This window comes from Anopheles maculipalpis, chromosome 3RL, assembly GCF_943734695.1.
Source record: "Anopheles maculipalpis chromosome 3RL, idAnoMacuDA_375_x, whole genome shotgun sequence".
NCBI classification, from domain to species: domain Eukaryota; kingdom Metazoa; phylum Arthropoda; class Insecta; order Diptera; family Culicidae; genus Anopheles; species Anopheles maculipalpis.
In genome coordinates, this window is record NC_064872.1 from 80007537 (window position 1) to 80023280 (window position 15744).

General features: G+C 40.5%; 4 protein-coding genes across 4 annotated transcripts in view; 3 read left to right on the forward strand and 1 right to left on the reverse strand.

Annotated features, from left to right (window-relative positions):
* The window catches only part of LOC126563291 (40S ribosomal protein S24), a 478430-nt gene that overhangs the window by 158036 nt on the left and 304650 nt on the right, over window positions 1-15744 (reverse strand). The window lies entirely within an intron of this gene.
* Window positions 1-15744, forward strand: part of LOC126563401 (U6 snRNA-associated Sm-like protein LSm2) — a 507910-nt gene that overhangs the window by 157853 nt on the left and 334313 nt on the right. The window lies entirely within an intron of this gene.
* The window catches only part of LOC126563349 (uncharacterized), a 147122-nt gene that overhangs the window by 11963 nt on the left and 119415 nt on the right, over window positions 1-15744 (forward strand). The window lies entirely within an intron of this gene.
* LOC126561488 (uncharacterized) overlaps window positions 1-15744 on the forward strand; it is a 581387-nt gene that overhangs the window by 27 nt on the left and 565616 nt on the right. The window lies entirely within an intron of this gene.

Here is a 15744-nt window from a genome sequence, read left to right on the forward strand (position 1 = left end):
CATATGATGATTGGCAGTTGGGAGCTTCTTCGCGTTGCTCGAGGATGACGAAAGGAAGACAGAATCATGATTTGATGGTAGCCGTACGGGGAACAAAAGATGAAAGTGTGGCATCGTTTTACTGCTGGAACGGGAGTGGTATTATAGCGTGAGCGTTATGTTGTGAACGATTTTCTATCTTTATCCTGTGCACCCGGTGGAAATGTTATGATAATGGTGGCCACTTTTTTCCAACGAAAGATGAAACAGGTGTTTTGAAATGTAAAAATCGATCCCACGTTAGAACGTTTGATGTCATGCATTATTAGCCGTAGTCGATACCTGGAATTGGCAAGTATCTAATTTTACTTGTTGCCAATAACGATGGCTGTTTACTTGAAAGCCTTCAGTGAAAGCTTCAATTAGCGAAATTACTAAGGCTGCCCAATTTACGACAGTTGCTTCTCCATTTACCATGACATCTGTCAAATGTTTGACAGTTAAGCCTAGTCGCTAAGCCGACCTAAAAAATAAAAGCAGATCCACCTGTACTCACTGAAAGCTTTTCGGCGCTTAAACGCTACCTCATCTCCCTTAGTCTCTATTTGTTCACCAGTCAATTATTTAAACGTTCACCAGGACATTCAGCAAAAGTTGAACCACTGATGCACCATCAGTGCCGAATCAGTGAGAAAGGAATAAATAAATAAATCTCTCTAACACCGTGGCCGTTGTCCCGTGACCACGGAAGATGATGGTCGCATTAGAAATAAAGGTGGAAAGTTTTCGCAACTTTGCCCTCCAAAGATGGTCGGCGTTCCGGGTCCGCTGGGAATGGTTCCATTCGGGGCAAGTAAAATTCTTCAACTTTTCAAACACTTTGGGCCGTTCCCCGTACCTTTTCCCCGAACCCATTTTGATGGTCAACCTGAGAATGTTTCTATAAATAAGTCCGTTTTGTGTTTTTTGTCCTTTTCTCGCTACTTTCAAAAACAACGAGAAGGAAAAGATCTGTCAGTGCAGATCAAAGGCTACGCCATACGGTCAACAAGAGAGGGATCGTGGTTTTCATCCCTCACGTGTGGGTCCCTTTTTTCCCCCAGTGAAACTCTCATCTTCGACAGATAATTCGACTTCCAAAAGTGAAATTAATTCTTGCGCCATCATAAATCTCACCGGTTCTCCCTTTCGTTCGTTAGCAAGTTATCGGACAGGAAATATGGTTGGTGGCCATTATGGTTTCGTTTTTACTGGGTGGTTTTATCTTGCTATTGTTGTAGCCATACCAGGTAGGATTCTTTTTTTTCGTTTTGTGTTTTCCCTTTCAATTTAGTGAAGAGCTTGGGATGAAAACTTGCGACAAGGTCGTTCATGCGGTCGAGAAAATGGGTTATGGCAAACAGATGATGCAGGAGATGAAGATGGAAACCTACACAGTTTGTGAAGCCTGAAAAGCCTGGAAATTAAACTTTTCTAAGATCGTATAAATATGCACTGTGCACGATAAGACGATAAAATAAAATACGCGTAAACTTAAATGGAATCAATTCCATCAATTTTGGTTATCAAATTTTTTTGTATAATCGAGTCCACAAAATGTTTACAGATTAAAGAATCGGTCTGACAACTGTACTTTTGAGATAATAAGCTCAAAGTGGTCTGTGAGTGTAAGCCTGCTGTTCCAGCGTCCTATTACTTGTGTCAAGAACTACATTAGTGCGGGCGACAGAGCCATCCGCCTGTAAAAAAATAAAAAATCAAATTCAATAGGCAATTTTTCTTCAAAACTTTATGACTGTACAATTTTATATGTTGACGGTTTGGGAGTCTATGACAACAGTAAAGGTCAGAAAATGGTAATAATATCTTTAAGCCGTCCATGTATAATTTACTTTACAGTCCGCGAAGGCAAACACTTTGTCGATAGTAAATACTGTAAATGGAAGCAGGTTTAGTGTTTCAAACCATTCAGCCTTTTTACTGCATTCGTTTCTTATATACCTTAAAGAGTCTTAAAGGACTTTAGAATGCTATCCAGATATTGTTAAAAAATTACTCCAGAACAAGAATGGTGAATATTTTATGCATTAAAATGTTTCATTCATATAAGAATTCCATAAAAGTTTATTTATCAATTTGTTTCCATATCAAATGCTGGATTTTTTTGTTTTCTTCTATTAAAACTCCTTACAACAACTTCATCGAGTAAACAAACATTTATTTATTTTGGCTCTCATCGCATAAAATACGTACCCTGAGCGTTTGTTGAAAGTCTAGAAAACCCATATTTTCAACCCACAAAACTAATGTCACCCAAAAGAACAGGAGTTGACCAACAATAATTTCCCAAAACTGCTGTTGAAAACACTTCGTGCTCTTCTACCAGATTTCCCAGCTACAGGTGTAAAGCAGCGGGGGTTTCGAAATTTGCAACGCTCTGTTTTGGGATGAGGTGCAAAACACCCAGCGGGAAGCTTTCGGTCATAAACATAATTAAAAGTTTTCCCTGCCAGCTCTGGAAGCAGACCGACACGCTTCAGTTCGCCACCGTAAAGGCATTGCTTTAAAATCTCCACAAACCCTCGGTGACATGTTGTTTTTTTTTTTTGTTTTGCTTTTCATTTCTCCTTGCTCCGATATAGTTTGCCGTTACAAAACGATAATGATTTTACCATAATGCTACAACCCAACAACCAACCAAAATATCCGAAAAGTAGCGCGCGCGTGCAGACGAGATGACGAAAGTAATCAAAAAGTTTAAACCATTCACCAATCACAGCAAATCATCTCGTTAAAAATGATGATCTTCGAATAACAACTCTTCGCCACTCGGTCCCGCTACGGTTCCGTGCTAGGGATTCACCTTGCCTGGGTGCCAATTTTCCCTCTCCAAAAACCGGCATACCCTTTTTGTCTCCAACGAGACAGGAACGGTGCTCCATGCAGCACACGTTTAGAATCAGAACGAATTTTATGACCTGCAATATCGCCCTCCACCCTCGAACGCACACAACTGTGACGTTAGTAAATCACGCAAAACTGAAGACTATCGGTACATCTTTCATCAGGGAAAACGGCAAACGGTGCAACCGTGCTGGGAACGATAATGTTCGTGACTTGTCGAGTCGTGGTGTTTTCCCTGTCTTCCAACCGGCTCTACACCGCCGGAGAATGGCTACAAATTGCTTAAATTGAGTTTATCTGGGGCTTTTGCCGGCTACACGTGCCTCCGATCCCGATCACCTTCAGACCAGCGATGAAGACACAGAGCAGGAAGGAATGTGCTTTCGTTCCGTTTCTTTCTGCAAAAGGTAACCCAGCAATAGATACCATAATTGTGACAAAAGTTAAGCACGCTGGGTGTGTGATGGTTTGCTAAAATAACATCGCACTGAACGATGGAAAGGCAGAAAGGACACAATCACAAATTGCACCAGCTCACGAAACCGTAAGAATGAAAATCACATCGAACTTAACAGAGCGATGCATATGCGGAGCACAAATATCTTCGAAGTTGTATTTTTTCAAGCTGCTTGTAGCTTCTATCGGACCAGTTTTTTTTTGTCGATTTTTGGTAGCAAACTTTTTGATTTTTTAGTTACTTTATTTTGAAGCAATTTTTTATCGACTTGATTGCAGCCGCTGTGTAAAGCAGTGCAGCACATTTTCCACATTTATATCCCGTGGAAGAAAATATGAACGCTCGTGGGGATATATACTTTTGAACTATGAAAGCGAGCATAAATTCCGTAATGTCTGTTGTCAGTCGTCACCCATGCCACTGCCGTGGTGCAATTGCAATTGGTTTGATATTTGATTCGAATTCGGTGGAATTTTATGCAATATTATGGTTCTGTTTGATGCGTGCCAACGATGTGGTTGACGGTGGGTTTTGCTGTGCAATCATTTTCGCTGATTGAAGTTGCGCTGTGGATTAATGATGAATTTTATGCCGATGGGGTTTGATTTTTTTGTTAAAGTATGGTTGCAATATCTTACCACAAAATGATGACGGTACACTCAAAATTATGCGCGTGATGTGGACAGGCGATGTGTGATTTTTAATTATAATTTACAAAGTGCTTCTACCGAACGCAAGGTTTTTGGAAATGTTTTTTCCTGCTGACGCTTAAATTGAAGTGGTTTTTCGCTACTCATTATTGCCCTTCTTTGTGCTCCAGTTGCTTTCATTGAACATTTTTATTACACCTGTGACATTTTCATAAGCTGTTATGCAGTTGTAAATGAGTGCAATTTGTTTTAAGATTTTTTTTACAATTTAGATAAAACTGGTGTAAATAATTAGGGCTCTTCTTATTCTGTTCGTAGTTGGTGTAATGAAGCTTGTAGAGTGGAAATTTAATTGATTCATCTTTTGATCTATGTGCACCTATTTCCTATCCAGTAGTGCATAATGTTTCATCGCGAATTATTATAAAATAAAACTTCTACTCCGTTCAATCAAACCGGATTAGATCAAGGAAGCATAAGCAAAACTAAATGACCAATTCTCCTCATGCTCGCATAATTCGATGATGGAGATGAATACATTGTTATGTTAGCCATAACGAAAGGAGAGGTTCTGAGAACGGCTTTATCGAATTCGACTAGCCACGACTGCAGAACTCAAAAACTCTTGAGTCTAGAGTCCACACAATATGACGTGTTCTGGTATCTTTACTTCAAACCATGAAGCTTGTGAACGCGGAAGACATCCAAGTACAGATTGCAACTAAACCTGTAACTTATCCTCTTCAGTGAATGCCTTTGGAGTTAAAGCCACCATTAGTTAACTTTAAGTAAAATGGAGAGCGAATGAGAACATGGATATTTGGAACATAAATGACACTACGAAACCACAATAATCTATAGTAATTGACTTGTCTTGACCACGAAATAAACACGAAACAAAACGAAAGTTATCTCAATCTGCTGACGAATATGATAACTCTTTTATTTTATTTCTCAAGAGACGGTCTGAACGTATTGCTACAACGATCGAAATAGAAGGATTTCTAAAACATCAATGCTGAATCACAGTGGCAAAATTTTGTGTTAGCAAGCTTCGCTTCGGAGGCCTCAGATTTTCCAGGGCCACGAGCTTATTTACAGAGATGAATCTTTCTATAAACGGCCGTAAGGGCTTCCACAAAATGTATTTAAATCCGCAGTAAAAAAAATCAGGCAGAGGCTTCGTAATGGCAAACAAGAAATGTCACATGGAAATTAAATTTTAATACCATCTCTTCAGCTTCACCCTCTACTATGGCAGCAGATTCGATATGTTAGGAGCCAAAAAAAAAAACTTTCATACCGTTTAAGGTCATCAAAAAGCTTAAACCCTTATAATGGATAAAGTATACAAATATTAGGTAAATTCAACCAAATTACACAGTATAATTATCATGTATATAATATTCTAAGTAATTTCTATTCTTAGCATTTACATTTACTGAGCAAAATTATGGGGTTTTTCGGGTTTAGTTTGATGTCATACGATAACACAGAGATATTCTACCAAACTATTTTGTCAATAACGAAAGAGTTACAATCCGTTCGGTAGCTATGTGTCACTTCGCCCACAGAAAAAGCTTCAAAACAATAAAAAAAAAACCCCTTATGGGATCGTGCAATCGAAAAACATTCCAAAGTAATACCCATGCACTGCTGCTAACTTTCAAATGCAAACGAAACTAAAAGTTGCATTTCTATTGTTGATGGAAATTGCATACGAAAGCACACTTCATCCTGTCCGGAAATTATTGATAACCCAGATGAACTCTCGACCGTGGGAACTCAAACACTCTTTTCTCCTCATTCATTCGATGCATTACCACACGCATGACTGCGCAGTTAAAAGGAAAAGTGTTGTGAAACAACAGTTCAGGTCGAATTTGAGAGCACGAGAAACGATGAGACTGGGAGAGAGAATGAGATTTTCAATAGAATGGGGAAAAACAGCTTCTTATCGTGTAGCGTTACGATACGAGATGGCTCTCTCTCTCTATTTCGCCCATTGGCCCAAGAATGACAGTCACTGACCATCATCAAAAATAACCTGTAGAATATGGTACACGTCCATCTTGTTTGATAATGGAGGTTTTTCTAAGCTGATGGGTTTTCGCTTTTGCTTACCGAGCAAAGCTTTATTTTAGTTTAAAGAAACACTCGTTCTGTACAATTTTAAATAAATCCTACAGCAATAGAAGCAAATGAAATCATAACAAATAATAAAACCTCTTTCTTACACTATCAAACACACGCTCACATCTATATCAAGATTGTGTTCTATCTTTGGGTGAGAAAATTGTTGAATTGGAACAGACGGACCATCCGATACGCACGTTGCCTAAAGCTCTCGCATTTTTCTTTCGGCTCTTCGCTACGCAAAGGTTTTCCTCTCGCACAATCTGGAGAAGATTTGGCTTACAACATTCCACACACATTTTCCACTTTGATGAGTGTGTGAGTGTACGCGCTTCAGTACTGGCGGCATGTTTTGGCCATCCTGCCCATGCGTGCTGTCGGACAGGTTAGCAACCAGGACCTGTCCTGGAGCTTTTCGCCTCCCAGTAGTTAACTCCTGCGAATCCTTCGCTCCTGGTAGAGCTGTGAACATGGACGCGACATTTTCACCGATACTGTCCCATGTTGGCATTTCATTCTAAGTTCTCTCTCGTGGATGAGCTGTTGTGTTGCCTCTTTCTCTTTGCTTTCTTCACATTGCTTAAGGGACAGCTTTAGTATTGTTCCTTTTTATTTTATTCCTTTTTGGTTATGTGTTCTTTTATTTAGCTGCAAAAAAAACAGCACTCGAGAGCTTCTAATTTCCTGCCCAGACTTGCATGAAGACGGGCATTCTTTTTGATCTGGTTTAAAAATATTCCTCTCGAAAAAAGGTACATTTCTCATCCGAATTTAAGGGTTGGATTTGGGTTCCTATTGTCGATGTTTTTGCGTGTTGCTTTTGATAATCATATTTGCTTACATTTGCTAATAACCAACCCGAAACGAGCTGCCAAGTACAAAAGCGAAGTCTCATTTGTTATGAACAAACTAAGCACTTTGTTAGCGAAGATAATTAAAAACACAGTCCGTCCCATTCTGCCAAGTCGAACTCGACATGTGAGCAGCTCAACAGAAGAGCAACACGTGCCAGTCATTAAATTGTATTTGAGTTAGGCGTACACTTGATATGTTAGTGTGTGTGTGTGTGTGTATTATTTGAAATGGGTTTATGTGTACATTTAAACTCTCGCAACCGAACAGGTCGCAGATCCAGGCCAAACACTCACAGGACACAAAAAAAGTGTTTCAGAATAGCTGGTCTAAAAAAGGAAACAGGATTATGGAAAGTAGCAAACCATTTTCAGCTTTGCCTATTCAATGCAGCACCATCGCTGGTTGTGGTCTGGCACAACAAAAACATGCTTCTAATTGAAAACAACAGCACATCAACGGCAACTCAACTCTTTGGACCTCATTTGGTCAGCTAATGAAATCCTGTTGCACTGCATAACAAGCGCAGAGTTGCATAATTTTTAGCCCCAGCATCTAACTATTTCTCGCTTGCCTGGCTAGTTATGGGAATGTCGGAAAGTTATCAATCAGTTGTTTAGCAACGATGTGCACAGTTTGAAGTATTTAATTAGCACGATACGGCTGTGTACATGATTAAAACTTTAAATCATCTAATTAGGCAAATTTTCTCGCAACGGTAACAAAACAGATCCTTGCATTAAAACTATGATGAGCATTGCTCAGGAATAATTGTTTCCAGCTCAGTTCAAGTGCTGTTGTTTATGAGCAAATTAATTAGAAATGTTTCAAAACAGGTTTGATAACTACTGCATAAGTACTGCATACACCACAACGCACTTTCACGCCTCAATCATCATGTCGACCAAAAGCTAAACTGTTTTTACTCTTTCTTTCTTCTATATTAGAGCTGTATCTAGAATTCGTATCACGCATTGACAGGGATGACAAGATGTAGAACTGTGATATTTTTTTGTGCGTGTTTCATTTGCAACGCTCTACAACTTTCTACAATGTACGCGCTTCCTCACTAACGAACGTTTCATCGTTGCTGATTAGCTGCTGATAGAATGGAATCCAATTAAAAACTTTTATCGGGCATCCGAGTCGTGCTCTATGTTATACCGTACTAGAGAGAGCAATTCAAACTGTTATTTTATTGCCCAGCGTATTGCTGCTTTCACTTTTTTTTTGTAGAGTAATATTTTGCAGTTGTTGCTGATACTTTTTCTATAGCAATACAGTTTGTATGATTGAATCGAGATATCAAATCGACACTTTACTTGTGTTGATTGTAACATTCACGTGTTGGATTTATGTATGGAAATAATATAAATCATATGACGATAGCACAACTAAGATTAATTTCAGCGCTTCTCTTAAGTTTTTTTGCATTTTGAATTTATGATAGTTTCCGTATACATTGAAATCAGCCTATTGGGGCGGCCCGGCGGTGTAGGTGACAGAGGCGCCGGTCTTCAAACGGCTGGACCGGTGCTCAAATCCCATCCGGACCGTCCCCCCGTAGTGAGGACTGAACTGAACTACGTGGTATTGAAGCGCAAATGTTCTGATCCAGGATCAACGGCGCAAAAAAGGTCGGTTTCATCTCACGAGGCCTCGTCGGCGTCTCGACTTCATCGACCCCCGCTTTGCGTCTCATCGACTTAAACTGCGCATATCGATCAAAAGCTTAACTTCAGCCTGAAGGTATGCAAACTGTTGTTTATCAACCCTTGGCATGCTAGATTCGGTATTCGTACTAAAAGTAAACAATCAGCTATTTTTATGATACATAGCAAGGGAAAAATTAAGATTGAACCATTGAAAAATATAAGTAACGGTAGAACATTGTGGAACTTGTAATGAAAATGGAAATTTAAAAATTTAACATATTTGCCTCATCTATCTTCTTCTTGACTTAAAGACCTTCTAAGGTCACGCCTGCTATCGAATGGGTTACTAGACTTGCTAAAACAACGTAGTAGGATAGTCCCTCAATACGAGGGGACAATCTGGTAGGGATTTGAAACCTTGCCCAGTCGTGTGAAGACCGGTGCTGCTGGCGAATGACCACCCGGTCCTGGTCTCAATCACCCTAAAATCAGATAAAGCAGATTCTACAAAAGAAATAACATTTCAAAAGCAAGGATAACAAACTAGATTTGTTTTAAAAAAAATTATACGCACTAGAAATCCATCACAAGCTCAAGCTCCATCACTACTTGCCGACCACTGATCGTTACACGATCGTTGCAAACACGCGAGGGGTCTGGCGCTAGCCGCACGAACCAGCGCACCTCAGTACTGGTTTGAAACTCACTCGAACGAGACGGGTTCTCCATCGCGGTACCGCGCGTATTCCCGAACACCGTAGTATTTTTCCGTTCACATACCATCAACCCGGTGTGCGTGGATAACGTGACGACGGGCAATGTAAGCATCTAAGTATTTCCTACAGTGAGTGTAGTTGGGCTAGAAAGGGGTTTCCCGCCCATACCAGCGTATAAATCTATTGTTTCGTAAACAAACGCGCACGTGTGTATGAAAAGTGGTAACGTTAATACACTGTGACAAGTTGCACCCATTGGATGCTGTTTTACTGTGTTTGTGCTTATGTGTGTAAGCGTTGGCTGTGCTTAGCTGGGGTAGTAAATGTGTGCAAATCTTTTAGGAAATTGCGTTTCGAGCCTGATCGATAGCGCGGAATTATCAATCACATCATCCGTCAGCGATCGTTGCTGCTCAGTATCGGTGCTCAGTAAGGTTAAATGGAAAATAAGAATGCGTTTTATTGCAACTGGCATAACGATAGAATCCAATTCCAACAAACGGTACGAACAGGTGGTTCTCACAACTCATTTCCGGACCGGTTAGTGTCCCGATGATTAGAATCGATCATGGGAACAAAAAGGGGAAATAAAGCACAAATCAACATTCAAACAACCGTAGCAGGTACCGTTCCTGCGACAGTAAAATCGGGGTGGGGGAATTAATTCGATTACGATTCTCAAACTCTACCTCTAGCAAGTCAAGCGTTTGCCGTACCGGTCTCCTAAATTACATCGTTCATAATTTTCGTGCCAAGATCTTGATCGATTTCGCTTTTACGTCGCTTTTCATGCTTCCTTTGGTTAACATTTTCGATTTCCTTTTGGCGCTTCTGGTGAGCGCATCTTTCCCGCCCGGTCCGACGATTTGTGTAACGCCGTTTTGCTATTCATCTCCCTCTCCTGTGGCATTGCATTTCGTTGGATGCTGTTTGGAGCTCACACAGAAACGTATTGCACATCGATTCGTTTCGTGGCCGTCGCCGGCACACTCAAGCTCACTTGTAGTAACGCGCAAGGGGAGGGTAAAAACGGTCAAACGAAGCTTTCCTTACGTAACCTTTACGGCTGCTTGGACGACGGTGGTTTAACGTGGTCGAAGAGTACGTGTGTTTGTGTGTTTATGGCCACTGTGGTGCTGAAACCTCCGCTAAAGGTAGACCGTTCAGTTGCGGCGAGATGAAACATGTAAAAATGTGCAAGAATTTGGTCGCACGAGCAGCAGCAGAAAGAGAGATCGTTTCATCCCCAGTAAAGAATGACCGTGCAAAGACACTTTCGATCAACGACAGAAAAAGAATATAAAAATAGGAGAAGAGAAAGAAGCAGAAGGGTGGCACAGCATCAGCAACAAACAACACTTTGTATCCAGTCTTATTTCAACGTGTTTTCTCTCTCTCTCTCTCTCTCTCTCTCTCTCGATCTTTTCCCATTCCCCACTATTGAAGAGGTTTTTAAATAGAATTGTTATTTTGCTGTGATCGGTGAATTATTTTCTTCTCGCGTTCTGTTTCGTTTGTTGCCCTTCTGTGTTCTTGGTTACTGCCCGGTAAGTGCGTAAGTGTTATTTTGCAACAACCAACAACCGGTTAATCGACAAGGTGACAAAGATGTGAAAGTGGCCTCGTGGCTTTCGAGGCAAATACAAAATTTTCAACACATTTATGCGAAATCGTCTACCACGCTAAGTAAGAAAAGCGTTCCTCTCCGAGTGCGAGTTTATGTGTGAGTGTTAGTGTATTTAAGTATTTCCATGAGGGGGAGTATAGTTGTGTTTGAGTGATTTAACGCCATACTGCGTAATCTCGTCAGCAATCATTTCGCATAATGATCCGAATCTTTGCTTTTTTTCTCTCCTTTATTCAAAAAGTTCCCAAATTTTAACAGGTGAAGCAACGTTAACGCCTTCCCATTGAGTGTTGAGTGCGAAAAAGCAGCGATCTGTGTTAGTGAGACAGCAAACTGGTTTTCGTCTTTTAAGATTGAATATTTTATCACCCCTGGCACGGAGGGTAGATCGTTCTGTGTGTATTTTTTGATTTCTTCGTCGTTTGCTGCTGCAACAATCTCTCTCCGACGAACTGGCGACGCACAAAATCGTGCAAAGATCGTTGGTGGTGGTGGTGGTCCAACGGGCCCCAAATAAGGCAAAGCGCACAATATAACGAACCACAAAAGGATAAAGTCATCTTGCTGTGTGTGCCGTGCTGTCGGATACTCCTTCAAGGTAAGCCAGTGATAGAGAGAAACAGAATTAAATGTCCAGTAGAAAGCAGCCAATCGAAGATACGTTTGAGTCCCGATTTTACTGAAGCATAACATTTTTTTTTTCAATTTAAAAATTTCATACTCCACCAGTAAGATTTCCGTGACAAATGCACATAATTGTGTATGGTAAACAAACAAAACAAACAAGGGATAAGAAACGCAATGCCATTTTTCTGTCGAACACGCAAACCAAAAAGCACGCTGCATGACATCACCAAACGATGTTGAATCTTTTGCAATGTGCATCGGAGCGATTGTCACCGATTGCTGAAAGTTGGATGCAGCTTGCAGTTTGCATACTACACCAGACCATCAGGCGTAGTGACAATGACCGAAAATGTGTTTTGCCTCTTAGCACACGACCACACGCTCACATGGCATGTTTTAACAATCAGTGATTATGCTAATTTTATGAGCATTCGGTTTTGCGTGCAAATGATATGCTGTTTATCTTAATTTGAATTTGAAATAATTTCAGTAGCTAGGAACAGAATCATGAATGTATTAAATGATATTTACGTAATATTTTTTTGACTGCAGAACTATTATCATCTTCAACGAACGAAAGTACAGAGGGAATGATTTTGTTTTTTCGATTGCCATGGCGAATTAAGATCCCCTTTAAGAAAAAAAAATCAAATAGCCTTTCTTTAAACACTCATAACAAACAGCTACTGGCTAAGTTTGCAATTGAAACAAAGAACATCATTCGATCAACTGTCATTTCACCCGAAAATCCACCACAAAACCACAAACATTTGCTGCCGTCTATAATGCTTTGTGGTTTCTATACCATCCATAAGAATATAAAGGCAACCGGTTGCCTTTCCCTTGTTGCCAGAAAACCGATGTTTGATTGGTTTCTTCGTTTTCCTATAACCACTTCCAACTCATAATTGCAATGATCCTTTACAACCTATTGGATCGATTCATACGGTGAACCACACAGTGAAGAGTTACCTATAAATCGTACAAGAAGCAGCTACCCCGCATGCATGGACCACCGTTTGCCTTTTGACTTCTAATGCCTATTTTTGTTTTGTTCACTGACTCAAAGGAAACAAACGCAGCTCAAGACAGTTCTGGCAGGTGGTAGCAAACCCGTTCATGCATGACAGAACGAACGAACGGCGATCGGGTTCGTCGCCGTTGAGGTTCCTCGCTTTACCGGGGCGTTGAAGTCTTTTGTTCCGCAATGTATTCGGGCGTACGTAATTACGGAGTGGTTCTTTTTTTTGTGTGTGTGGTAACGGTGGAAACAAAACTATCGTCTGTCATATTATTGTGGTGTAGATATTTGGATGCTTTTGTAAGAGATTGTTTGTTTGGCTGTACTTTTTAGCAACTTTTTTGCATCCACACAAACGCCACGGAAGCAAAATTAGAACAGTCTAACAGCAGAGGATGGAACACCACGTCACGACAGACACGATCGACCCAATAAGCTGAAAATGTTTCAAGAGCAGCCTCATCCTTTCGGGAGGAGGAGGAAAAAGATTTCAAGCGTAAATCACATGACGAAACAGGTGATTCATTTGTGCAGCGGAACGATGGTTCTGTGGGCGGATGCAAACCAAATTGAACCGTGAGGTGCGCCGAAAAAGAACAATCGTCCCGACAGTTTAGCATCCATAGCTAGGACGCGTGATGAAACGATAGCAAAACGGGTTGACTGAGAGGCGTTAAACATTCGCAACCCAAACCGCCCAACAAACGTGCCGCCCTGTAGCTAATACAATCTCCCACGGTTCTCGTACTGCGCACGGTTAGCTAACGAACGGAAGTTTTGGGCATCTGGGGCGCTTTAGAAATTCAATCAAAAACTGTTGCACCGATCGGCCCAGAAGAAAATCGATTAACGGGGTTTGTTGTAGTACACAAAAGCCTTCTAAGGGGTATTTGATGGGAAAGAATGTTTAATAAATTAATTGTTTTGCAGTTAAGTGCAGTTGTTCTTAATGTTAACGCTAACAAAAAGGTACTAGGAAGACCAACACAGACAAAAAATAGCCATGAATGTTAAGCATGTTTCCATAATCAACCAAAGTCACTGGCCGATCTTGACATACGCTCGCCAGCATACCTCAATCGGAATGAAAATTCAGCGCATTAATTCAACCACACCATTCATACCAAGGCGAAGGCGAGTGTGGAAGTCTCTACACGATGACATCAGCGCCTGGTCGAGGTGAATTTCGATTCAAACGAAACGCCAGCACTGAGTTAATCCTTGATCATGACATCAGATCGTTGAATCACACAAAAGGTACAGTTGAATGTCATTGCTTTCAGCTGAAGACAGTGTTGTGAAAAAGCTGATTCCTTATTGTGAATCTGTACAGGAGAAACGGTTATATAAAATTAAAATGATGATTGACAACAACGTTCGTTACATGGATTATGGCTAACCATAAAAAAGATGTATTTATCGACTTTCAACGTAGTTCTTTACAATACGGACAATGATTTCCATATTACTCTTGTAAATATATACTCAGGAAGGAATTTTCAGGAAGAAGTTTTGGGCTCTATAGGCATACTACAATCATCTGCTATGACTATGAGCTAATGATAAAATAAACCTATTCGAAGTATTTTTCAATAAGATCTGTTCACAAAAGATGGACAGAAGGAATATCGATGAGTACGCTCTTAGGAACCCTTTGTATTGTTATATTTATTCAAGTTTAAATCTACAAAATAATGCTTGATATATCTAACAACGCAGTCATAAAAATGTGATGAATACTTGTTGTAATGCTGTTTGTAGTTTTTATTTACATACAGTTGTTCAACTAGCTCTTGGAACCTCCTGAATAATTCAATCTATCAATGAGAACGATGATAATTCGTTCATAAAACACGTTGTATTGGAATAAACCCCATGGCAAAAGATAATTGAAACTTGTTTGTTTGATAAGCATATGAAGCATATTAAGGCGATGATCAATATCCGATACCTAGAGGAGAGATTTTGTATGACCTTTACATACAATTCAAGAAATTTTATGGTTTTGTTCTATTACTTTTCACTGCAGTGCTTTCAGAATTTATCAACCGTTTTTATCAGCTTTCAGGAGTGAAACCAATATTTCTATTAACTTTATCTGACAAAAGCTTATCATCACCAACCATACAATGACAATTCAGGTTTAAAGGACATTTTATCTTCTAAAATATTGCATCAAACAAAAATGGCTAAAACATTTGAAATAAAAAAACCCCAACCCCCCACCATTCGACCACGCAAAAAGGGTGTCAAACGATTTAACCTTCTTTGCGTAACCTGTCACGGGTTGAGTGTTTGTAGGTCAAAAGGTTTACCCTCGAAGAGCCCAAAACCGTATCGAATCATTATGGCGGAGAAACGCATTCGGGACCGGGTATGGTTCACCCCGAAAAAAAAGACCTCTCCATAATGATTATGTCATACACATCTCTTTTGACACCGATGTGAAAGATGGTTTGAGACGTAGAAAAAGAAACACAAAGAGATAAACAAAAATTAAGATCGTTCCGGTATCTCGAACAAAACAGACAAGTTGGGATGCAATATTTGTGCTACGGTCGATTATGATGGCATAAGGCAGGTTTGTTGGTACTCCAAGACCAAGCCTATGCGAAGGTGCGTCGAAAAAACGACATCACCACTCCTTCCTCAAGTATCAATGTCCATCACCAACACCGTGACTACATTCCAATTTGCATAACAAACCAATCGCAAAAACCACGACGAATCGATTGCGCCTATGCGGGTGTTGGGGACGGTTGCTCGTTCGTTAGGTGGGAATGTTTGAGGTTTTGTCATATTTTGTTTCAATGCCAAACCAAGGCAACCCACTCCCTTCGGCACATCGGCAAAGCAGCTGCCAGCCTCCTACACTCACCCACGGGCCAAAACGGAAACTGCTTGAAGGCTAGTAGCGTTGTGCCGAAGTGCCGACCACCGAACGAGGGAGAGAGAGACCTTGAAATCTATAAATACTGTAACGAGTCTTACGCTGCCGCTTCTTCGCCATTCGGAAGGTCCGAAGCGCTGGTGGGTGGGTGACACTGGCGGATGACGATGACACTCGTCGTTGCCATCAGTCTTTCTGTGGTTTTGTTTTTTCCTTGTATTTCTTCACTT